General features: G+C 54.0%; 1 protein-coding gene and 1 long non-coding RNA gene across 4 annotated transcripts in view; both read right to left on the reverse strand.

The window, feature by feature from the left end:
• Window positions 1–26,575, reverse strand: part of ccdc102a (coiled-coil domain containing 102A) — a 778,838-nt gene that overhangs the window by 106,761 nt on the left and 645,502 nt on the right. The gene's annotated exons all lie outside the window — the stretch shown is intronic.
• LOC147116137 (uncharacterized) lies at window positions 1,820–14,511 on the reverse strand. Its single transcript, XR_015078752.1, has 3 exons — window positions 13,391–14,511; window positions 12,982–13,063; window positions 1,820–2,185 (listed from the first exon to the last, which is right to left on the reverse strand). It is a non-coding gene; the product is annotated as an uncharacterized LOC147116137 (long non-coding RNA).

Consider the following 26,575-nt stretch of genomic DNA (forward strand, 5'->3'; position numbering starts at 1 on the left):
CACCGAACCGCCTCTAGCCCAACTCCCAGAGTCCACTCCCCACCGAACCGCCTCCAACCCAACTCCCAGAGTCCACTCCCCATCGAACCGCCTCCAGCCCAACTCCCAGAGTCCACTCCCCACCGAACCGCCTCTAACCCAACTCCCAGAGTCCACTCCCCACCGAACCGCCTCTAACCCAACTCCCAGAGTCCACTCCCCACCGAACCGCCTCTAACCCAACTCCCAGAGTCCACTCCCCACCGAACCGCCTCTAACCCAACTCCCAGAGTCCACTCCCCACCGAACCGCCTCCAACCCAACTCCCAGAGTCCACTCCCCACCGAACCGCCTCTAACCCAACTCCCAGAGTCCACTCCCCACCGAACCGCCTCTAACCAAACTCCTAGGGCCCTCTCCCCCTGCACAGAACCACCTTGTCTTGTTTTGAATACCTCTTAATGTCTCTTCTCTTTTGTTCTCTCCCAGCCCGGCCTCTTAATCTATTTCATTCCCTGTGCCTCTTTAGTCTTGAGAAAGGGTTTTGACCCGAAATGTTGACTCTAATTTCTCTCCACGGATGTTGCCTGGCCAGCTGAGTTTTTCCAGCATTTTCTGCTGTTATTTTGGATTTCCAGCATCTGCAGTATTTTGCTATCATCTCTAACCCAACTGTGCACCACTCCCTCAGGGTCCCAGCCCCCCGGGCACTCACTCCCTTGAGCACTCTAGATCCCCGGCCACTCGGCCCTCATGTTCTCGTGAGAACTCGAGTTCTCTTTCGCACCAAAGTTTTCATTTGTCCACCAGTAGACACGAGCATGCCCGTTATACATGGGATGATCCCTCTGACAGTGGGGCGCTCCCTCAGTGCTGCCCCTCCGACAGTGGGGCGCTCCCTCAGTGCTGCCCCTCCGACAGTGGGGCGCTCCCTCAGTGCTGCCCCTCCGACAGTGGGGCGCTCCCTCAGTGCTGCCCCTCCGACAGTACAGCACTCCCTCAGTACTGCCCCTCCGACAGTGCAGCGCTTCCTCTGTACTGCCCCTCCGACAGTGCAGCGCTCCCTCAGCACTGCACTGGGAGTGTCAGCCTGGATATGTGCTCAAGTCTCTGGAGCAGGACTTGAACCCTCAACCTCTGACTCAGTGGTGAGACTAAAGCAGATTCTGCAACAGATGCATTATAGGTGAGATTCCAGGGGGCGAGGTGCACATACAAACACATTGCCTGACCAATTTTGGGAGACATGGGTGATGAATCCTCCAAAGACTGGTGCCATTGGATATCTGGGCCCCCCGCTTGGTACTCTCTTCACTGTGAATCAGACACGGAGGATCGATGTTAACTCCAATACCCATCGGTCTGGAGCAGCCAACCAAAGCCTGGAGCGTTTAGATTACAGCCGCCTGTGAAGAGATTGTCCAGTTACTGGTAAACTTGCAGAGATTCGGGGTTAGGCAAGGCCCTGCGAATGGCCAAAGATCCAGTCCTCCACACTCCCAAACTCACCACTCCTGTGGGCTGAAGGACAACAGAAGTGCTATCTACTGTGAAGCCTCACAACTGTCCCAACCGGGTCACTGCTCCAAACCGCACCCAGGTCCAGGCCAGTTTCCTTCCCAGAACAAGTCCTGATGCAGAGTGGTTACTTGGGCGAGGCAGCGGGGGAGACGGATCTACAAAGACGCTCAGCACGATTCGGGCACAGCCCAGGGGATGGGAGAAGAGTGGTGGAAAGAGAAAAGGGGAAACTGGATTTCAATTGAACAGCACAACAGGACACAGGAATGTGAATCAGCACCAAAATCAGTCAACATACACAGCACCAGCTGGAGAACAGTAAAGATAATAACTCACCATTTATTTCCCCTGCCTCAGTAAACCCCTTAACATAGATTACAAATAAACCTAATCTACCCAGGAATGAGATGGCAACATCAGTCGGAGTGTATCAAATCCAGACACTGGTTAACCAATCTGGTTGAGCCAAGAGAGCAAATAACCGATGGTTTAGATCGAAGGGACAGACTCCCACCAGATAGCACTGCCTGTGGGATACACGGCGTCACATGGATCCATGCCACATTCAAGCACTTAAGGCGTCACCGAGAGTCTTGTCAGACAACAGGATTTGTTCACCAGGTTTGAAGGCTGGCATACCCATGTATGGGCAGCTGGCACAGCGGAAGGCATCGCCCAGGTAGCACTGCAACAGAGAAGCAACGTACAGTCACAGCGCGCAATGTGTCAATGTAACCAACGCAAAAAACACGACAGACAACAGACAGGGCGGCACCAGGGGTAACACTCAGTAATTACGGCAAGGGCCAGTATAACGACACTGGAGGAAACAGGCGGCGGTATAACAACACTGGGGGAAACAGACGGCGGTATAACGACACTGGGGGAAACAGACGGCGGTATAACAACACTGGGGGAAACAGACGGCGGTATAACGACACTGGGGGAAACAGACGGCGGTATAACAACACTGGGGGAAACAGACGGCGGTATAACGACACTGGGGGAAACAGACGGCGGTATAACAACACTGGGGGAAACAGGCGGCGGTATAACAACACTGGGGGAAACAGACGGCGGTATAACGACACTGGGGGAAACAGACGGCGGTATAACAACACTGGGGGAAACAGACGGCGGTATAACGACACTGGGGGAAACAGACGGCGGTATAACAACACTGGGGGAAACAGACGGCGGTATAACAACACTGGGTGAAACAGACGCCGGTATAACGACACTGGGGGAAACAGACGGCGGTATAACGACACTGGGGGAAACAGACGGCGGTATAACGACACTGGGGGAAACAGACGGCGGTATAACGACACTGGGTGAAACAGACGCCGGTATAACAACACTGGGGGAAACAGACGCCGGTATAACAACACTGGGGGAAACAGACGCCGGTATAACGACACTGGGGGAAACAGACGCCGGTATAACAACACTGGGGGAAACAGACGGCGGTATAACAACACTGGGGGAAACAGACGGCGGTATAACAACACTGGGGGAAACAGACGGCGGTATAACAACACTGGGTGAAACAGACGGCGGTATAACGACACTGGGGGAAACAGACGGCGGTATAACAACAGTGGGTGAAACAGACGGCGGTATAACGACACTGGGGGAAACAGACGGCGGTATAACAACAGTGGGTGAAACAGACGCCGGTATAACGACACTGGGGGAAACAGACGGCGGTATAACAACAGTGGGTGAAACAGACGCCGGTATAACAACACTGGGGGAAACAGACGGCGGTATAACAACAGTGGGTGAAACAGACGCCGGTATAACAACACTGGGGGAAACAGACGCCGGTATAACAACACTGGGGGAAACAGACGGCGGTATAACGACACTGGGGGAAACAGGCGGCGGTATAACGACACTGGGGGAAACAGACGCCGGTATAACGACACTGGGGGAAACAGACGGCGGTATAACAACACTGGGTGAAACAGACGCCGGTATAACAACACTGGGGGAAACAGACGGCGGTATAACAACACTGGGGGAAACAGACGCCGGTATAACAACACTGGGGGAAACAGACGGCGGTATAACGACACTGGGGGAAACAGACGCCGGTATAACGACACTGGGGGAAACAGACGGCGGTATAACGACACTGGGTGAAACAGGCGGCGGTATAACGACACTGGGTGAAACAGACGCCGGTATAACGACACTGGGGGAAACAGACGCCGGTATAACGACACTGGGGGAAACAGACGCCGGTATAACAACACTGGGGGAAACAGACGGCGGTATAACGACACTGGGTGAAACAGACGGCGGTATAACAACACTGGGGGAAACAGACGGCGGTATAACGACACTGGGGGAAACAGACGCCGGTATAACGACACTGGGGGAAACAGACGCCGGTATAACAACAGTGGGTGAAACAGACGCCGGTATAACAACACTGGGGGAAACAGACGGCGGTATAACGACACTGGGTGAAACAGACGGCGGTATAACAACACTGGGGGAAACAGACGCCGGTATAACAACACTGGGGGAAACAGACGCCGGTATAACGACACTGGGGGAAACAGACGGCAGTATAACAACACTGGGGGAAACAGACGCCGGTATAACAACACTGGGGGAAACAGACGGCGGTATAACAACACTGGGTGAAACAGGCGGCGGTATAACGACACTGGGGGAAACAGACGGCGGTATAACAACACTGGGTGAAACAGGCGGCGGTATAACGATACTGGGGGAAACAGACGGCGGTATAACGACACTGGGTGAAACAGACGGCGGTATAACAACACTGGGGGAAACAGACGGCGGTATAACAACACTGGGGGAAACAGACGGCGGTATAACAACACTGGGTGAAACAGGCGGCGGTATAACGACACTGGGGGAAACAGACGGCGGTATAACAACACTGGGGGAAACAGACGCCGGTATAACGACACTGGGTGAAACAGACGGCGGTATAACAACACTGGGGGAAACAGACGGCGGTATAACGACACTGGGTGAAACAGGCGGCGGTATAACGACACTGGGGGAAACAGACGGCGGTATAACGACACTGGGGGAAACAGACGGCGGTATAACAACACTGGGTGAAACAGGCGGCGGTATAACGACACTGGGGGAAACAGACGGCGGTATAACAACACTGGGGGAAACAGACGCCGGTATAACAACACTGGGGGAAACAGACGCCGGTATAACAACACTGGGGGAAACAGACGGCGGTATAACAACACTGGGTGAAACAGGCGGCGGTATAACGACACTGGGGGAAACAGACGGCGGTATAACAACACTGGGGGAAACAGACGGCGGTATAACAACACTGGGGGAAACAGACGGCGGTATAACAACACTGGGGGAAACAGACGGCGGTATAACAACACTGGGGGAAACAGACGCCGGTATAACAACACTGGGTGAAACAGGCGGCGGTATAACGACACTGGGGGAAACAGACGGCGGTATAACAACACTGGGGGAAACAGACGCCGGTATAACAACACTGGGGGAAACAGACGGCGGTATAACAACACTGGGGGAAACAGGCGGCGGTATAACGACACTGGGGGAAACAGGCGGCGGTATAACGACACTGGGGGAAACAGACGCCGGTATAACAACACTGGGTGAAACAGGCGGCGGTATAACGACACTGGGGGAAACAGACGGCGGTATAACAACACTGGGGGAAACAGACGCCGGTATAACAACACTGGGGGAAACAGACGGCGGTATAACAACACTGGGGGAAACAGGCGGCGGTATAACGACACTGGGGGAAACAGGCGGCGGTATAACGACACTGGGGGAAACAGACGGCGGTATAACAACACTGGGGGAAACAGACGGCGGTATAACAACACTGGGGGAAACAGGCGGCGGTATAACGACACTGGGGGAAACAGACGGCGGTATAACAACACTGGGGGAAACAGACGGCGGTATAACAACACTGGGGGAAACAGACAGCGGTATAACAACACTGGGGGAAACAGACAGCGGTATAACAACACTGGGGGAAACAGACGGCGGTATAACAACACTGGGGGAAACAGACAGCGGTATAACAACACTGGGGGAAACAGACGCCGGTATAACGACACTGGGGGAAACAGACGCCGGTATAACAACACTGGGGGAAACAGACGGCGGTATAACGACACTGGGGGAAACAGACGCCGGTATAACGACACTGGGGGAAACAGACGCCGGTATAACAACACTGGGGGAAACAGACGCCGGTATAACGACACTGGGGGAAACAGACGCCGGTATAACGACACTGGGGGAAACAGACGCCGGTATAACAACACTGGGGGAAACAGACAGCGGTATAACAACACTGGGGGAAACAGACAGCGGTATAACAACACTGGGGGAAACAGACGCCGGTATAACGACACTGGGGGAAACAGACGCCGGTATAACAACACTGGGGGAAACAGACGCCGGTATAACGACACTGGGGGAAACAGACAGCGGTATAACGACACTGGGTGAAACAGACGGCGGTATAACGACACTGGGGGAAACAGACGGCGGTATAACAACAGTGGGTGAAACAGACGGCGGTATAACGACACTGGGTGAAACAGACGGCGGTATAACGACACTGGGTGAAACAGACGGCGGTATAACGACACTGGGTGAAACAGACGCCGGTATAACAACACTGGGGGAAACAGACGCCGGTATAACAACACTGGGGGAAACAGACGCCGGTATAACAACACTGGGGGAAACAGACGCCGGTATAACGACACTGGGGGAAACAGACAGCGGTATAACGACACTGGGTGAAACAGACGGCGGTATAACGACACTGGGGGAAACAGACGGCGGTATAACAACAGTGGGTGAAACAGACGGCGGTATAACGACACTGGGTGAAACAGACGGCGGTATAACGACACTGGGTGAAACAGACGGCGGTATAACGACACTGGGTGAAACAGACGGCGGTATAACGACACTGGGTGAAACAGACGGCGGTATAACAACACTGGGGGAAACAGACGGCGGTATAACAACACTGGGGGAAACAGACGGCGGTATAACAACACTGGGGGAAACAGACGGCGGTATAACGACACTGGGTGAAACAGACGGCGGTATAACAACACTGGGGGAAACAGACGCCGGTATAACAACACTGGGGGAAACAGACGGCGGTATAACAACACTGGGGGAAACAGGCGGCGGTATAACGACACTGGGGGAAACAGACGCCGGTATAACGACACTGGGGGAAACAGACGGCGGTATAACGACACTGGGGGAAACAGACGCCGGTATAACAACAGTGGGGGAAACAGACGGCGGTATAACGACACTGGGGGAAACAGGCGGCGGTATAACAACACTGGGGGAAACAGGCGGCGGTATAACGACACTGGGGGAAACAGACGCCGGTATAACGACACTGGGGGAAACAGACGCCGGTATAACGACACTGGGGGAAACAGACAGCGGTATAACAACACTGGGGTAAACAGACGGCGGTATAACGACACTGGGGGAAACAGACGCCGGTATAACGACACTGGGGGAAACAGACAGCGGTATAACAACACTGGGGGAAACAGACGCCGGTATAACAACACTGGGGGAAACAGACAGCGGTATAACAACACTGGGGGAAACAGACGCCGGTATAACAACACTGGGGGAAACAGACGGCGGTATAACGACACTGGGGGAAACAGACGCCGGTATAACGACACTGGGGGAAACAGGCGGCGGTATAACAACACTGGGGGAAACAGACGGCGGTATAACAACACTGGGGGAAACAGACGCCGGTATAACAACACTGGGTGAAACAGACGCCGGTATAACAACACTGGGGGAAACAGGCGGCGGTATAACGACACTGGGGGAAACAGACAGCGGTATAACAACACTGGGGGAAACAGACGGCGGTATAACAACACTGGGGGAAACAGACGCCGGTATAACGACACTGGGGGAAACAGACGCCGGTATAACAACACTGGGGGAAACAGACGCCGGTATAACGACACTGGGGGAAACAGACAGCGGTATAACAACACTGGGTGAAACAGACGGCGGTATAACAACACTGGGTGAAACAGACGGCGGTATAACAACACTGGGGGAAACAGACGCCGGTATAACAACACTGGGGGAAACAGACGGCGGTATAACGACACTGGGGGAAACAGACACCGGTATAACGACACTGGGGGAAACAGGCGGCGGTATAACAACACTGGGGGAAACAGACGGCGGTATAACAACACTGGGGGAAACAGACGCCGGTATAACAACACTGGGTGAAACAGACGCCGGTATAACAACACTGGGGGAAACAGGCGGCGGTATAACGACACTGGGGGAAACAGGCGGCGGTATAACAACACTGGGGGAAACAGACGCCGGTATAACAACACTGGGGGAAACAGGCGGCGGTATAACAACACTGGGGGAAACAGACGCCGGTATAACAACACTGGGGGAAACAGACGCCGGTATAACAACACTGGGGGAAACAGACGCCGGTATAACAACACTGGGGGAAACAGACGCCGGTATAACAACACTGGGGGAAACAGACGGCGGTATAACGACACTGGGGGAAACAGGCGGCGGTATAACAACACTGGGGGAAACAGACGCCGGTATAACAACACTGGGTGAAACAGACGCCGGTATAACAACACTGGGGGAAACAGACGGCGGTATAACGACACTGGGGGAAACAGACGGCGGTATAACAACACTGGGGGAAACAGACAGCGGTATAACGACACTGGGGGAAACAGACGGCGGTATAACAACACTGGGGGAAACAGACAGCGGTATAACGACACTGGGGGAAACAGACGGCGGTATAACAACACTGGGGGAAACAGACGGCGGTATAACGACACTGGGGGAAACAGACAGCGGTATAACAACACTGGGGGAAACAGACAGCGGTATAACAACACTGGGGGAAACAGACGCCGGTATAACAACACTGGGGGAAACAGACGGCGGTATAACGACACTGGGGGAAACAGACGGCGGTATAACAACACTGGGGGAAACAGACGCCGGTATAACAACACTGGGGGAAACAGACGGCGGTATAACAACACTGGGGGAAACAGACGCCGGTATAACGACACTGGGGGAAACAGACGCCGGTATAACAACACTGGGGGAAACAGACGGCGGTATAACGACACTGGGGGAAACAGACAGCGGTATAACGACACTGGGGGAAACAGACGCCGGTATAACAACACTGGGGGAAACAGACGCCGGTATAACGACACTGGGGGAAACAGACGCCGGTATAACAACACTGGGGGAAACAGACAGCGGTATAACGACACTGGGGGAAACAGACGGCGGTATAACAACACTGGGGGAAACAGGCGGCGGTATAACGACACTGGGGGAAACAGACGCCGGTATAACGACACTGGGGGAAACAGGCGGCGGTATAACGACACTGGGGGAAACAGACGGCGGTATAACAACACTGGGGGAAACAGACGCCTGTATAACAACACTGGGGGAAACAGACGGTGGTATAACGACACTGGGGGAAACAGACGGCGGTATAACGACACTGGGTGAAACAGACGGCGGTATAACGACACTGGGGGAAACAGACGGCGGTATAACGACACTGGGTGAAACAGACGGCGGTATAACGACACTGGGGGAAACAGACGGCGGTATAACGACACTGGGTGAAACAGACGGCGGTATAACGACACTGGGGGAAACAGACTCGAGTTCAAATCCCACCACGGCAACTGGGGAATTTAAATTTAATTAGTTAAAAAATCTGGAATAAAATCAGTAATGGTTATTAAACTACCGGATTGTAGTAAAAACGCATCTGGTTCACTAAAGTCCTTTCGGGAAGGAAATCTGCCGCCCTTACCCAGTCTGACCTGTGCGAGACTCCAGACCCACAGCAATGTGGTTGACTCTCAACTGCCCTCTGAAATGGCCCAGCAAGCCACTCTGTAAAGGGAAATTAGGGATTGGCAATAAATGCTGGCTTTGGTGGTGACGCCCACGTATCGTGAATGAATTAAAAATATAATGACACTGGGAACCTGCGGACACGTTGGATTCCTGTTTTTTGTAACTGAAGGTGTTGATAAACACATGGGAGTATGATATTGTTGCTATCACGGAGACATGGTTGAGGGAGGGGGAAGACTGGCAGCTCAATATTCCGGGGTACAGAATCTTCAGGCGAGACAGAGGGGGAGGTATAAGAGGAGGGGGTGTCGCAATATTAATTAAGGAGTCAATTACTGCAGTAAGGAGGGATGATATATTAGCAGGGTCCTCCAATGAGGCCATATGGGTGGAGCTTAAAAACAAAAAGGGGGCAAGCACTTTGCTGGGAGTGTACTATAGGCCTCCAAACAGTCAGGGGGAGATAGAGGAACAGATATGTAGGCAAATCTCAGAGAAATGTGCAAATAATAGGGTAATAATAATGGGGGATTTCAACTTCCCCAATATTAACTGGGATAGTCAGAGTGTGAAAGGCTCAGAGGGTGTAGAATTCTTAAAGTGCATCCAGGAGAGCTTTTTGAGCCAGCATGTAGAAAGTCCTACAAGAGAGGGGGCGGTACTGGACCTAATTCTAGGGAATGTGGCCGGCCAAGTGGAAAAAGTGCTATTAGGTGAGCACTTTGGTGATAGTGACCATAATATGGTAAGATTTAAGGTGGTCATGGAAAAGGACAGGGATGGGCCGGAAATAAAGGTTCTAAATTGGGGGAAGGCCGATTTTAATAGGATAAGGCAGGATCTGGCCAAAATGGACTGGGATCAGCTACTTGTAGGAAAATCCGCATCGGAGCAATGGGAGGCTTTCAGAAGGGAGATTGAGATCATACAATGGCAACATGTTCCCGTAAAGGTCAAGGGTGGGTCCAAAAACCACAGGGAACCTTGGATGTCAGGGGATATACGAGAATGGATTAGGAAAAAAAGGAGGGCTTTTGGTAGATAGAAAAGGCTAAAGATGGAGGAAGCCCCAGAGGAGTACAAAAAGTGCAGGGGGATACTTAAAAAAGAAATTAGGAGATCAAGGAGGGGCCATGAAATAACACTGGCAAGCAAAATAAAGGAAAATCCGAAGATGTTTTATAAGTATATTAAGGGTAAGAGGATAACTAGGGAAAAAATAGGGCCCATTCGGGACAAAAGTGGCAATCTGTGTGTGGAGCCGGAAGATGTAGGAGGGGTTCTGAATGAATTTTTTGCGTCTGTTTTCACTATGGAGGAGGACGATGTAGACATAGAAATAGGGCGGGGGGACTGTGATATGCTCGAACATATTAACATCGAGCGGGGGGAGGTATTGGCGGTTTTAGCTGGCCTAAAAATGGATAAATCCCCAGGCCCGGATGAAATGTATCCCAGGCTGCTGTGGGAGGCAAAGGAGGAGATTGCGGGGGCTCTAACACATATATTCAGGACCTCTCTGGCCACAGGGGATGTGCCAGAGGACTGGAGAACAGCTAATGTAGTACCATTATTCAAGAAGGGTAGTAGGGAAAAACCAGGGAACTACAGGCCAGTGAGCCTAACATCAGTGGTAGGAAAATTATTGGAAAAAATCCTGAGGGACAAAATTTGTCTCCACTTGGAGAGGCAAGGATTAATCAGGGATAGTCAACATGGCTTTGTCAAGGGAAGATCATGTCTGACTAATTTGATTGAATTTTTTGAGGGGGTGACTAGGTGTGTGGATGAGGGTAACGCAGTGGATGTGGTATACATGGATTTCAGTAAGGCCTTCGATAAAGTCCCGCACAGGAGACTGGTCAAGAAGGTAAGAGCCCATGGAATCCAGGGTGCCTTGGCACATTGGATACAAAACTGGCTTAGTGGCAGAAGGCAGAGGGTGATGGTCGAAGGTTGTTTTTGTGACTGGAAGCCTGTGGCCAGTGGGGTACCACAGGGATCGGTGCTGGGTCCCTTGCTGTTTGTGGTCTACATTAATGACTTGGATATGAATGTAAAGGGTATGATCAGTAAGTTCGCGGATGATACAAAAATTGGTAGGGTGGTAAATAGCGAGGAGGGTAGCCTCAGTCTGCAGGACGATATAGATGGGTTGGTCAGATGGGCGGAACAGTGGCAAATGGAATTTAACCCGGAAAAGTGCGAGGTGATGCACTTTGGGGGGACTAACAAGGCAAAGGAATACACAATGAATGGAAAGACCCTAGGCAAGACGGAGGGTCAGAGGGATCTGGGTGTGCAAGTACACAGATCCCTGAAGGCGGCGGAACAGGTGGATAAGGTGGTAAAAAAGGCATATGGGATACTTGCCTTCATTAGCCGAGGCATTGAATATAAGAGCAAGGAGGTTATGATGGAGCTGTATAAAACACTGGTTAGGCCACAGCTGGAATATTGTGTGCAGTTCTGGTCGCCACACTACAGGAAGGATGTGATCGCGTTAGAGAGGGTGCAGAGGAGGTTCACCAGGATGTTACCAGGGCTGGAGCGCTTCAGCTATGAAGAGAGACTGGGCAGGTTGGGTTTGTTTTCCTTGGAGCTGAGGAGGCTGAGGGGGGACATGATTGAGGTGTACAAAATTATGAGGGGCATAGATAGGATGGATGCTGAGGAGCTTTTTCCCTTAGTAGAGGGGTCGATAACTAGGGGGCATAGATTCAAGGTAAAGGGCGGGAGGTTTAGAGGGGATTTGAGAAAGAACTTTTTCACCCAGAGGGTGGTTGGAGTCTGGAACTCACTGCCTGAAAGGGTTGTGGAGGCAGAAACCCTCACAACATTTAAGAAGCATTTGGATGTGCACTTGAAATGCCATAGCATACAAGGCTACGGGCCAAATGCTGGAATATGGGATTAGATTAGACAGGGCTTGATGGCCGGCGCGGACACGATGGGCCGAAGGGCCTCTATCCGTGCTGTATTACTCTATGACTCTATGACTCTATGTTGGAAAATGGTTGGGTGCCTGGCTCAGGATCCAGCCCGGTGCTGCATTGGTGCCCGGCTCAGGCTCCTGCCAGCTGTGCTGCATTGGTGCTCGGCTAAGGCCCGCTGTGCTGCATGGGTGCCCGGTTCAGGCTCCTGCCCACCGCGCTGCATTGGTGCCCGGCTCAGGCTCCTGCCCACCGCGCTGCATTGGTGCCCGGCTCAGGCTCCTGCCACCGCGCTGCATGGGTGCCCGGCTCAGGCTCCTGCCCACCGCGCTGCATTGGTGCCCGGCTCAGGCTCCTGCCCACCGCGCTGCATGGGTGCCCGGTTCAGGCTCCTGCCCACCGCGCTGCATTGGTGCCCGGCTCAGGCTGCTGCCCACTGCGCTGCATTGGTGCCTGGCTCAGGCTCCTGCCAGCTGTGCTGCATTGGTGCCCGGCTCCGGCTCCTGCCCACTGCGCTGCATTGGTGCCCAGCTCCGGCTCCTGCCCACTGCGCTGCATTGGGCGGTTTGATGATACTCACACTTCCACAGGATGATTTAACCTGCAGCTTCTTCGTATCATTGGGTCCTTCCCCCCCCAGCTCTTCCGCTAGTCCACAGGTGCTGAAACAGGGAGACTGGGAGTTATTTTTCAGCCAAACCAGCAGCATTGCTACCGTGGCCTCACATAACATGCAATTAACCTAACAACACACAGCAGAACAAGACTTAACTATCAGAGAGGCCTGGCCAGCACGGGAGATTTGGGGGGGGGGGGGGTGGTGGTGGGAAGAAGAGGAGCGAGGGAGGGGGAGCGAAGGACAGGGAGGGTGGGGGTGTTCGGGGTGGGGGCGCGAGGGGAGGGTGGGGGAAAGAGGGGACGGGTGTTCGGGGAGATGAGGCCTGTGATCCTGACACTAGCGTATTGTTGCAGGAGTGTGTAACACTGACCAGTTTTTGCAGGCCCGTTTCTTTTTCTTGCCGTCTCCACAGTCCATGGATCGAAGCGATGCCGGATCGGGCTTCTTCAAATCATCTTCGTCTAGCAGCTCATCAGAATCAATGAGATCCTGGGAAAAGGCAGAGACACGTGGGTGGGATATCACTCAGCACATCTCCTACACTTCCTATTGTGCATGTCTGGTCTGCCTGCAGTCCCTGGGGTCGAGTTATCTAACTGTAGCTCCTGTGATGATACACTGGGGACAATCACCTCACAGTCACCCCAACTTCTGCAATCAAACCCATCATTATTTAGAATGGCATCTCTAGTAGCTACATATTGAGCGGTTTGGTAGTGACAGATGCCTTAAGCAGTGTGCGACAGTGTGGGGGGCCTGGACTACCCAGACAATACCTGCCTTCACCGGCAGCCCCAGGTCTCCCAAGCCTCGGCACGCACCCACTGTGTGACTGGGAGCTAAAGTGACCACGTGATTGTTTTCTTCATTCTCGAGATGTGGGTGGCGCTGGCAAGGCCGGCATTTCTTGGCCATCGCCAGTTGTCCAAAGCGGTTTGATACGGAGGGTCTTGCTAGGCCACTTCAGAGGGCAGTAATCGTCACCCAAGTAGGTGTGGGACTGGAGTCACCTATAGGCCAGGCTGGGTAAGGACGGCAGGCTCCCTTCCCTAAAAAGACATTAGTGAACCAAATGGGTTTTTACGACTTTTCAAATTTAAAGTACCATGGTGGGATTGGAACTCTCATTCTCTGGAATACGAGACCATTAACATCACTCTGCTCCCCTACCCAGTGATCAGACTTGTCTGCCATGCTTTGTATGTGGACAGTCCCGTCTGTGCAGACAGGTCTGTTAAGAGCTGCAAAGCCACCCAGTGCTCATACAATGCTATTTCCATTGCTGGTTACAGATAATTCATCATTTCACAACCGATCCGGTTTTAAGCCAATTGGGATGATTGGAAAGCCAATTGGGAAGAGGGATGATTAAGGTCTGTCCATTCCATCCAGGACTTCAGATGGGGCCCAAGTCCGACACCCTGGGACGATGTCAGAATCCCAGCTACTACAGCAGCTTTCAATCAGGATTGCCAATACTGACCCACACCTGAGAGAATGGAATGATGATTAAAATGGGCGGTAGGTAGCCTTTAAGGAACAGATCCCACATGGGGATGGATAGGAAACGAGCCCGGGTAAACACCAGGAGCCCGAGAGGAGGACGGGGGAGAGAGAGACAGAGTGAGAGAGACAGAGTGAGAGAGACAGAGTGAGAGAGACAGAGTGAGAGAGACAGAGTGAGAGAGACAGAGTGAGAGAGACAGAGTGAGAGAGACAGAGTGAGAGAGACAGAGTGAGAGAGACAGAGTGAGAGAGACAGAGTGAGAGAGACAGAGTGAGAGAGACAGAGAAGAGGGCGGGGGAGGGGGAGGGGGAGAGAGAGAGAGAGAGAGAGAGAGAGAGAGGCAGAGAGAGAGGACAGGACATGCTCTCACTGCAGTCAGGGAGTGGTGGAGACAGAGATGCACTTCCTCACAGCCTGTGGAAAATATCAGGGCATCAGGGAGAATTTCTACCAAAAATTCTCACAAATATGCCCTGAATTCAGAAATTTGAATGACGACCAAAAACTCCCATACTTACTAGGGGAAGAGAGAAACTGTGTAACACCAGCGGCACATTACAGCTTGCCATAAACAGAGGGACAACCAGTAAAACTAAGAAAAGAGTATATATAAATTATGCGAATGTATATTTATACACTCAGGGATATATCTGTTTATACACTGTATGAATAGATCTGCGTTTATGTGTTCAACCATAAATGTATTTTGATGCTTTGGCAACATAAGATGTACCTTATCATGCCAATAAAGCGATTTGAATTGAATTGAATTGAAATTGAGAGGCAGAGAGAGAGACAGAGAAATTAATATTGTTTAAAAGTAATATTGTATGTACCCAACAAATGTCAAATCGATTGACACCTACAGAATGTTGGAAAACTGTACCTTTTTGCTATGTAAGCTTTGGCAATATGGTTCTCTGTAAACTTTCATGTCAATAAAGCATTTGAATTGGAATTGGAGAGAGAGAGAGAGAGAGAGACAGAGACAGAGAAAGAGAGAGAGACAGAGAGAGAGAGACAGAGAGCCACGCTGAAGATGGGCTGCCGAATTTAGCCATCTAAGTGGGAAAAAAAAGTTTTAAAAAGTTCTAAAAGTTAAATTTAACTTTAGTCTAAGTTAGCTAAGTTTAGTGTAGTTTTAAGTTTAAGTTTAGTTTAGTTTAAACATCAAAGAAAACCGAGGAAAAAAAGAGCGCCAAAAGAGCGTCAAAGAGGAAAAAAAAAAAAAAAAAAACCCGAAAAAAGATAAGATAGCGAGAAAGAGAAAAATAAATCCGGGAAAAAACCTGGTCAACGATGCAGCAAAGCTGAGCCCGAGCAGCAGCAGGAACACGGAGCCTGAAGCACCACAGCAGAGCCCGAGCAGCAACCGGAGCACGGAGCCTGAAGCCGGAGAAAGGCCCGAGGAACCGGGCACCGGAGAGAAGGAGAGCGAGCAGCAACAGGAGTAGACCCAGACCGGGAGGAGCGGCCCGAGCCAGTCAAAGAGGCGAGTGGAGAGGTAGGGGTGCCGGATCGGGTCGGGACTGTCGGGCCTGGAGAGCGAGCAAGCCCGGGGCCTGAAACCCGAGAAACTCCGGGGTCGGAGAAACTCGGACAAACACCGGGCCGGGCCGGGACTGCACAGCCGAGCCGAGGGGCTGGGACCAGGGCAGAAGCCCGGAGAGAGAGCAAGCCCGGGGCCTGAAACCCGAGAAACTCCAGGGTCAGAGAAACTCGGACAAACACCGGGCCGGGACTGCACAGCCGATCCGAGAGGCTGGGACCAGGGCAGAAGCCCGGAGAGCGAGCAAGCCCGGGGCCTGAAACCCGAGAAACTCCGGGGTCGGAGAAACTCGGACAAACACCGGGCCGGGACTGCACAGCCGAGCCGAGGGGCTGGGACCAGGGCAGAAACAGCCTGAGACCGACGCGAGGAGAGAGAGGAAAACTCCGGGTCCGGAGGAAAAAAGCTTTACCTAGATCTACCTAAATTTAATTAACCTAGAAAAAGAACAACAAACCCGCGAGAAAAAAGGAATAGAAACCCGAGAGAAACGATAAACAACCCGAACCAGGAACCTGTGAGAGAGAGAGAGAGAGAGAAACTTTTAAGAGCAGCTATATCAAAGATGAACCCCTGAAAAACTCTCAATTTTGGACCTAAAAGTGGGATAAGGTGGAACACGACACAAAAAAGAGAAAAAAAGTTATCTACCTGAGACAAAACAAACGACTACAATGAGCAGGGAAATGAAATATCCTGAGCAATGCACAAAAAATAAAGCAAAGGAAAAACACAAGGACATAACACTAAAAAGTAACCCAGAGGTCCTCTACGTTGACTATACCACACACAAAGGGATTAAGACGAAGAACAACCTCATATTCTACACCGACTCCGTTCCCTCATGGAAGGAGACTTTACAAAAATACTACGCATACGTCTCCAGCGAAGGTATTGGCAGTGGAGGCAGACTGAAAATATGTAAAGATGGAAATCTAGATAAAGATGACCCCCTGCTAACCATAAGCTACTGCAACAAAAAAGGAAAGATCATGATACAGGGGAATGTAGAAAATCTGGACTCCTTCGAAAAGGAATTCCCCCAGCTGAAAACTAAGGCAGACACAAATAGGACCAATGAACAGGAGGCAAAAGAGAGTCGAACAGAGGATGATGAGAGCCAAGCGGAGGAAGAAGAAGAGAGTCCAGCAGAGACACACACCTCCCTGACCATCTCCACCCCTCCCACACCTCTCAACGCAAACAAACTGCTGAAAGAGAGTCTGTCCAAACTAGAACTCGAATTCAACGAATACAGAGAAACACAGGCCAAGAACTGGACGGAGGAACTCAAACAGCTGAAAACGGAAAACGAGTCCACCATCCACAAGCTGAGAAAGACCGTAGAGGAACAAAGAAATAAGATCAAAGAACTCCATACCCAGCTAAACAAAACGATGGAGGCCGTAGAAAGGCTCAGCAGGCAACACAAACCTCTTAAGGTCCAAAAAACAACACACACAAGGACACAGAACCCGTCGGATGCCACCCCACACGAGGACACACCGAAAGCCACAAACCCCGCTCCTGCCACACAGCTTATCCCAGAAACCCAGCCAACAACCAGCCCTCAGTCGAGTCCTGCCCAGACTACCGCTACCCAGTCCTCACACACAGGGACACAGAACCCGTCAGATGCCCCCCCACACGAGGACACACCGAAAGCCTCAAACCCTGCTCCTGCCACACAACATATCCCAGAAACCCAGCCAACAACCAGCCATCAGTCGAGTCCTGCCCAGACTACTGCTACCCAGTCTGAAAAACCAGCCCCTCAGGCAGTCCTGCTGACCGACTCCAACGGAAAGTTTCTGGACCCCCAGAGGCTGTTCCCAGGTCATCAAGTCCTGAAAAAATGGTGCAGCAACACAGACCATGCAATGAAGATCCTGAACAAAGAATCCCTTGGAAGCCCCAAATGGCTTGTGATCCACACAGGCACAAACGACCTACGCACCCTACAGGAAGGCACTGCTAGGGCGGTGAGCAGGATGGCGGAAAAGGCCAGCAAGGAATTCCCCGAGGCGCGGATTGTGATCTCCACACTACTGCCCAGAAAGGACACCCCAGCCTATATAATCCACAACACCAACAGGGAGATCGACACGAGATGTTCTGTCTTCCCCAACGTCTACCTGGCCCATCATCCAAACATCAACACAAGGGACCTCTATGACGAAATACATCTACTCAAACAGCGGATGTGGGTCTTCGCAAGAAACCTCAAACACTGCCAAAAGACGCAGCCCTCCCACCCCCTCTACCAATTCCAATTCCAATTCCAATTCAAATGCTTTATTGGCATGAAAGTTTACAGAGAACCATATTGCCAAAGCTTACATAGCAAAAAGGTACCATTGGGAGCCGTATCCCAAACAGGACCACCAATGTCCCCCACCCCCCTATACAAAACCAACAGAACCGTGCTTTTATACCTGACCCAAGACCCCCCTCTAGACCACAGACTGTAGACCAAGAACTGAGAAAGATCATGACGATGATGAACAGCCTGATAGAAAGCCGGAGAGGAATGCACTAAATTATTAATATTGTTATTTATCATTATCATTATTGTTATCTTATCATTATTATTACTATTATTAGATAGCTATATGTGCATGCCTCATGAAATTTATACTAAATCATCATTTAGCATTATAGAAAATAGTGTTTCCACACTCATCCCACAAAATAGGTCCATTTTATTTCGTTTTTTTTGAACTATATAAATGCATTCTTTCCACAAAAAGTGCTGGAATATCCAGGGTCTCCGCTCCTCAACTTTTGGGATGAAGAGTACAGACCCTGAATTCCTAAAAGCTATAAAAGACATTGATATAATTGTGTTAACAGAAACATGGTGCCAAAAGGACATGCCAACCCACTGTCCTCCAATGTACCATGAAATCATTGTGCCCTCAGTAAAGAACACTAAGACACGCAAGGGCAGAACCTCCGGGGGAATCCTGGTGTGGTATAAAGGAGAACTGAACAAACACATCTCACCGATAAAACAGGGAAAATCACACGTATGGCTAAAATTAGATAAAAATATAGGAATAGCAAAAAACGATGTTTACTTATGTGCGATCTACATACCTCCAATAGAATCGCCATATTTTGAAGAGGAGATATTTGACACTCTCCACATGGAAATCAGCCATTTCCAGGCCCAAGGAAAGGTGCTACTATGTGGGGACCTAAATGCAAGGACCGGATGTGAACCTGACTTCATAGACCCACAGGGCAACAACCATGTGTTTGGCCAGACCCCTCTATATGTCACACCAGCCATCGCAAACCGGAACAACCTCGATTGTGAAATAAATAAAAGCGGTAGGGAGGTAGTGCAACTCTGCCGAGCCTTAGGCCTGTACATAGTTAACGGTAGGTTCAGAGGGGACTCCTTCGGGAGACTCACATATTCCTCAACTCTTGGGTCTAGTGTGGTGGATTATACAATCACTGACCTGGACCCCTGCGATATCAACGCATTCACTGTCAGGCAGCAATCCCCCCTCTCAGACCATAACCAAATAAATGTGTACCTTAAACTTTCTGCCCAAACTACAGACACAAAAAAGGAACCCAGTAAGCTACATAAAATAAACCAGACATACAGATGGGCCCCAGACAGTGGAGATAAATTCATCACAGCACTAAATTCACCTGATCTCACGAGTAAAATTTCAAAATTTAAAGAAAATCTATATGAGATCACCAGAGATGGTGTAAACATGGCCATAGAGGATATAAATATGATCTTCCATGAGGCAGCTGTAAAAGCCGACCTCGTGAAACAGAAGAGGAAGCGTCACAAAAGACAAAATAAAAATGAGAAATGGTTTGACCACGAATGCAAAAATGCCAGAAAAGACCTGAGAAAAATATCAAACCAATAGCATCGGCAACCAAACAATCCGGACCTACGTACTAGATACAATGAAACCCTCAAAAGATATAAACACACCATTAGGAACAAAACACAAAACTATACCCACAAAATACTCGAAGAAATTGAAAACTCCACCAATCCAAAACAATTCTGGGAAATGTGGAATAACCTGAGTACAGCACAATTGCAAGCATTACCAATCCAAGATGGCGACATCTGGAGAACACATTTTGAAAACCTCTACAAAGACATCCCAATAAACGAAACAAACCCAAGTCAACATCAGGTCACAGAAAAACTCCACACATTAGAAGCAACAATCAAAGACAACCAAAACCCTCTAGACTCCCCAATCACATGGAAAGAACTGGCCACAAAAACAAAATCTCTCCACCTAAAGAAAGCCTGTGGCCCAGACAACATCAAAAATGAAATGCTCAAGTTCAGCAATATGGAGATGCAGGGTGCGGTACTCAAATTATTCAACATCATATTACGTTCAGGCTGTTTTCCCGATATCTGGTGCCAAGGACTAATCTCCCCCATATATAAAAGCGGAAACAAATCAGACCCAAATAACTACCGCGGCATCTGTGTCAACAGTTGTCTAGGGAAGTTATTCTGCAGTATTCTAAATAGTAGATTACTTGATTTTCTTAACAAACATAATATCCTCAGAAAAAACCAAATAGGCTTTCTTCCAAAACACCGCACCGCCGACCATATCTATACCCTTCACACCCTCATTGAAAAACATATACACCAAACAAAAAATGGGAAAATATTCGCCGGTTTCATCGACTTCAAGAAAGCCTTTGACTCTATATGGCACGAAGGGCTCTATTATAAACTTCTTCAGTGTGGAATAGGGGGCAAAGTCTATGACCTTATTAAATCAATGTATCTGAAAAACAAATGCGGGGTCAAAATTGGAGACAAACGCACCGATTTCTTCACCCAGAGAAGAGGCGTCCGGCAGGGCTGCAATTTGAGCCCGACCCTGTTCAACATATACATAAATGAATTAGCAGACATGCTGGAGCAAAGCGAGTCACCAGGTCTCCGTCTCCTGGATGGAGAAGTGAAATCCCTGTTCTATGCGGACGACCTGGTTCTGCTGTCTCCCACAGAACAGGGATTACAGCAACAACTAGACCTACTCGACAAATACTGCCAAAATTGGGCTCTAACAGTAAATCTAAAGAAAACCAACATCATGATTTTTCAAAAAAGGCCCAGATGTCAGGAAAACAAATACCAGTTTACCCTCAGTGATACCACTATAGGACACACTATGAGCTACACCTACCTTGGTCTAACTATTACAGCATCAGGGAGCTTCAGCATAGCAGTGAATGCAATAAAAGAAAAAGCCCGAAGAGCCCTATATGCAATAAAAAGAAAATTCTACAACATCCAAATCCCAATCAAAATCTGGCTCAAAATATTTGACAGCATAATCCTGCCCATTGCACTGTACGGTAGTGAAGTATGGGGCCCGCTAAATCACCAAAGCTACACTAAAGGGGAAAAACACACAATAGAAGCCCTACATGCAGAATTCTGCCGAAGCACCCTTCGCACCCAAAGAAAAACGCCAACAAATGCATGCAGAGCCGAACTAGGCAGATACCCACTGATAATAAACATCCAAAAACGAGCACTAAACTTCCTAAATCACCTCAAATCTAGCTCCCCAGACACCCTTCATTTCAAAGCCTTTCAGACCCAAGAGCTAAACCCAGAAGAGAGTCCCCTGAGTCAGCTGCTACTGAAACTAAGTACTCAGCCGGACCCTGACCAGCCCCAGACCAACACAGCCGCCCAAACACCAATCCGAGTGAACCAAATCATTAAACAATGCAAAGAAACCTACCTGGAACATTGGAACAAAATAACCGAAAGCCAAAGCAGATTAGAATGTTACCGGGCCCTAAAAAGAGAATATAAACTGGCAGACTACCTCACGACCATCAGAGACACAAAACAGAGACAGACCCTCACCAGGTACAGACTAAGCGACCACCAACTGGAAATTGAAAAAGGCAGATACAAGAAATCCTGGCAGCCTAGAGAGAATAGAATATGCGATCAATGTCTGGCCGGCGAGGTTGAAACAGAGATGCATTTCCTCCTAAAATGCGAAAAATTCAACACATCAAGAAACATATTATTCAACAAGCTAAGCCAAACAACCCCAGATTTCAAGGAATTGGATGACCTGTCAAAATTGAGATTAGTCCTAGGAGAAGGAGACAGACCATACCTTGGGGCCAAATGTGTAACAACATGTCACAACCTGAGGACTGTTTAAAATTAAGACTGCTTAAAATTAATATTGAACGTACCAAATGAAGTACAAAGACTGTTTAAAATTAATATTGTTTAAAAGTAATATTGTATGTACCCAACAAATGTCAAATCGATTGACACCTACAGAATGTTGGAAAACTGTACCTTTTTGCTATGTAAGCTTTGGCAATATGGTTCTCTGTAAACTTTCATGCCAATAAAGCATTTGAATTGGAATTGGAATTGGAATGAGAGAGAGAGAGAGAGAGAGAGAGAGAGAGAGAGAGAGAGAGAGAGAACGGGGTGAGGGAGGGAAGGAAGGAGAGAGAGAGAGAGAGAGAGAGAGAGGGAGAGAGAGGACGGAGGCGGAGAGAGAGAGAGGACAGGATATGCTACCAAGAGAGGATAGGATATGCTCTCACTGCAGTCAGGGAGTGGTGGAGACAGAGATGCACTTCCTCACAGCTTGTAGAAAATATCAGGGCATAAGGGAGAATTTCTACCCAAAATTCACAAAAATATGCCCGGAATTCAGAAATTTGAATGACGACCAAAAACTCCCATACCTCCTAGGGGAAGAGAGAAATTGTGTAACCTTAGCGGCACACTATGTTACAGCTTGCCATAAACAGAGGGACAACCACTAAATATAAGAAAAGAGTATATACAAATTAAATGAATGTATATTTATACACTCAGGGATATATCTGTTTATACACTGTATGGATAGATCTGTATTTTTTTGTACAACCATGAATGTTTTTCGATGCTTTGGCAACATAAGATGTACCTTGTCATGCCAATAAAGCGATTTGAATTGAATTGACTTGAATTGAGAGAGCAAGGGGGGACGGGGGCGGCGAGAGAGGGAGAGGGGGGCGGGGGCGAGAGAAGGAGAGGGGGGCGGGGGCGAGAGAGGCGGGGGCGAGAGAGGGAGGGGGGGGCGGGGGCGAGAGAGGGAGGGGGGGGCGGGGGCGAGAGAGGGAGGGGGCGAGAGAGGGAGGGGGGGCGGGGGCGAGAGAGGGAGGGGGGGCGGGGGCGAGAGGGGGAGGGGGGCGGGGGCGAGAGGGGGAGGGGGGGCGGGGGCGAGAGAGGGAGGGGGGGCGGGGGCGAGAGAGGGAGGGGGGGCGGGGGCGAGAGAGGGAGGGGGGGCGGGGGCGAGAGAGGGAGGGGGGGCGGGGGCGAGAGAAGGAGGGGGGCGGGGGCGAGAGAGGGAGGGGGGCGGGGGCGAGAGAGGGAGGGGGGCGGGGGCGAGAGAGGGAGGGGGGCGGGGGCGAGAGAGGGAGGGGGGGCGGGGGCGAGAGAGGGAGGGGGGGCGGGGGCGAGAGAGGGAGGGGGGGCGGGGGCGAGAGAGGGAGGGGGGGCGGGGGCGAGAGAGGGAGGGGGGGCGGGGGCGAGAGAGGGAGGGGGGCGGGGGCGAGAGAGGGAGGGGGGGCGGGGGCGAGAGAGGGAGGGGGGGCGGGGGCGAGAGAGGGAGGGGGGGCGGGGGCGAGAGAGGGAGGGGGGGCGGGGGCGAGAGAGGGAGGGGGGGGCGGGGGCGAGAGAGGGAGGGGGGGCGGGGGCGAGAGAGGGAGGGGGGGCGGGGGCGAGAGAGGGAGGGGGGGCGGGGGCGAGAGAGGGAGGGGGGGCGGGGGCGAGAGAGGGAGGGGGGGGCGGGGGGCGAGAGAGGGAGGGGGGGCGGGGGCGAGAGAGGGAGGGGGGGCGGGGGCGAGAGAGGGAGGGGGGGCGGGGGCGAGAGAGGGAGGGGGGGCGGGGGCGAGAGAGGGAGGGGGGGCGGGGGCGAGAGAGGGAGGGGGGGCGGGGGCGAGAGAGGGAGGGGGGGCGGGGGCGAGAGAGGGAGGGGGGGCGGGGGCGAGAGAGGGAGGGGGGGCGGGGGCGAGAGAGGGAGGGGGGGCGGGGGCGAGAGAGGGAGGGGGGGCGGGGGCGAGAGAGGGAGGGGGGGCGGGGGCGAGAGGGAGGGGGGGCGGGGGGCGAGAGAGGGAGGGGGGGCGGGGGCGAGAGAGGGAGGGGGGCGGGCGAGGGAGGGGGCGAGAGAGGGAGGGGGGCGGGGCGAGAGAGGGAGGGGGGGCGGGGGCGAGAGAGGGAGGGGGGGCGGGGGCGAGAGAGGGAGGGGGGGCGGGGGCGAGAGAGGGAGGGGGGGCGGGGGCGAGAGAGGGAGGGGGGGCGGGGCGAGAGAGGGAGGGGGGGCGGGGGCGAGAGAGGGAGGGGGGGCGGGGGCGAGAGAGGGAGGGGGGGCGGGGGGCGAGAGAGGGAGGGGGGGCGGGGGCGAGAGAGGGAGGGGGGGCGGGGGCGAGAGAGGGAGGGGGGGCGGGGGCGAGAGAGGGAGGGGGGGCGGGGGCGGAGAGGGAGGGGGGCGGGGGCGAGAGAGGGAGGGGGGGCGGGGGCGAGAGAGGGAGGGGGGGCGGGGGCGAGAGAGGGAGGGGGGGCGGGGGCGAGAGAGGGAGGGGGGGCGGGGGCGAGAGAGGGAGGGGGGGCGGGGGCGAGAGAGGGAGGGGGGGCGGGGGCGAGAGAGGGAGGGGGGGCGGGGGCGAGAGAGGGAGGGGGGGCGGGGGCGAGAGAGGGAGGGGGGCGGGCGAGAGAGGGAGGGGGGCGGGGCGAGAGAGGGAGGGGGGGCGGGGGCGAGAGAGGGAGGGGGGGGCGGGGGCGAGAGAGGGAGGGGGGGCGGGGGCGAGAGAGGGAGGGGGGGCGGGGGCGAGAGAGGGAGGGGGGGCGGGGCGAGAGAGGGAGGGGGGGCGGGGGCGAGAGAGGGAGGGGGGGCGGGGGCGAGAGAGGGAGGGGGGGCGGGGGCGAGAGAGGGAGGGGGGGCGGGGGCGAGAGAGGGAGGGGGGGCGGGGGCGAGAGAGGGAGGGGGGGCGGGGGCGAGAGAGGGAGGGGGCGGGGCGAGAGAGGGAGGGGGCGGGGGCGAGAGAGGGAGGGGGGGCGGGGGCGAGAGAGGGAGGGGGGGCGGGGGCGAGAGAGGGAGGGGGGCGGGGGCGAGAGAGGGAGGGGGCGGGGGCGAGAGAGGGAGGGGGCGGGGGCGAGAGAGGGAGGGGGGCGGGGGCGAGAGAGGGAGGGGGGCGGGGCGAGAGAGGGAGGGGGCGCGAGAGGAGGGGGCGGGGGCGAGAGAGGGAGGGGGGCGGGGGCGAGAGAGGGAGGGGGGCGGGGGCGAGAGAGGGAGGGGGCGGGGGCGAGAGAGGGAGGGGGGGCGGGGGCGAGAGAGGGAGGGGGGCGGGGGCGAGAGAGGGAGGGGGCGGGGCGAGAGAGGGAGGGGGCGGGGGCGAGAGAGGGAGGGGGGCGGGGGCGAGAGAGGGAGGGGGGCGGGGGCGAGAGAGGGAGGGGGGCGGGGGCGAGAGAGGGAGGGGGGCGGGGGCGAGAGAGGGAGGGGGGGCGGGGGCGAGAGAGGGAGGGGGGCGGGGGCGAGAGAGGGAGGGGGGCGGGGGGCGAGAGAGGGAGGGGGGCGGGGGCGAGAGAGGGAGGGGGGGCGGGGGCGAGAGAGGGAGGGGGGGCGGGGGCGAGAGAGGAGGGGGGCGGGGGCGAGAGAGGGAGGGGGGCGGGGGCGAGAGAGGGAGGGGGGGCGGGGGCGAGAGAGGAGGGGGGGCGGGGGCGAGAGAGGGAGGGGGGGCGGGGGCGAGAGAGGGAGGGGGGGCGGGGGCGAGAGAGGGAGGGGGGGCGGGGGCGAGAGAGGAGGGGGGGCGGGGGCGAGAGAGGGAGGGGGGGCGGGGGCGAGAGAGGGAGGGGGGGCGGGGGCGAGAGAGGGAGGGGGGGCGGGGGCGAGAGAGGGAGGGGGGGCGGGGGGCGAGAGAGGGAGGGGGGGCGGGGGCGAGAGAGGGAGGGGGGGCGGGGGCGAGAGAGGGAGGGGGGGCGGGGGCGAGAGAGGGAGGGGGGCGGGGGCGAGAGAGGGAGGGGGGGCGGGGGCGAGAGAGGGAGGGGGGGGCGGGGGCGAGAGAGGGAGAGGGGGACGGGGGCGAGAGAGGGAGAGGGGGGACGGGGGCGAGAGAGGGAGAGGGGACGGGGGCGAGAGAGGGAGAGGGGACGGGGGCGAGAGAGGGAGAGGGGACGGGGGCGAGAGAGGGAGAGGGGACGGGGGCGAGAGAGGGAGAGGGGACGGGGGGCGAGAGAGGGAGAGGGGACGGGGGCGAGAGAGGGAGAGGGACGGGGGCGAGAGAGGGAGAGGGGACGGGGGCGAGAGAGGGAGAGGGGACGGGGGCGAGAGAGGGAGGGGGGGCGGGGGCGAGAGAGGGAGAGGGGACGGGGGCGAGAGAGGGAGAGGGGACGGGGGCGAGAGAGGGAGAGGACAGGGGCGGGGGAGAGAGAGGGAGAGGACGGGGGAGAG

Source organism: Somniosus microcephalus, chromosome 6, assembly GCF_052327205.1.
Source record: "Somniosus microcephalus isolate GS21.2 chromosome 6, FLI_Smic_1.0, whole genome shotgun sequence".
NCBI lineage: Eukaryota > Metazoa > Chordata > Chondrichthyes > Squaliformes > Somniosidae > Somniosus > Somniosus microcephalus.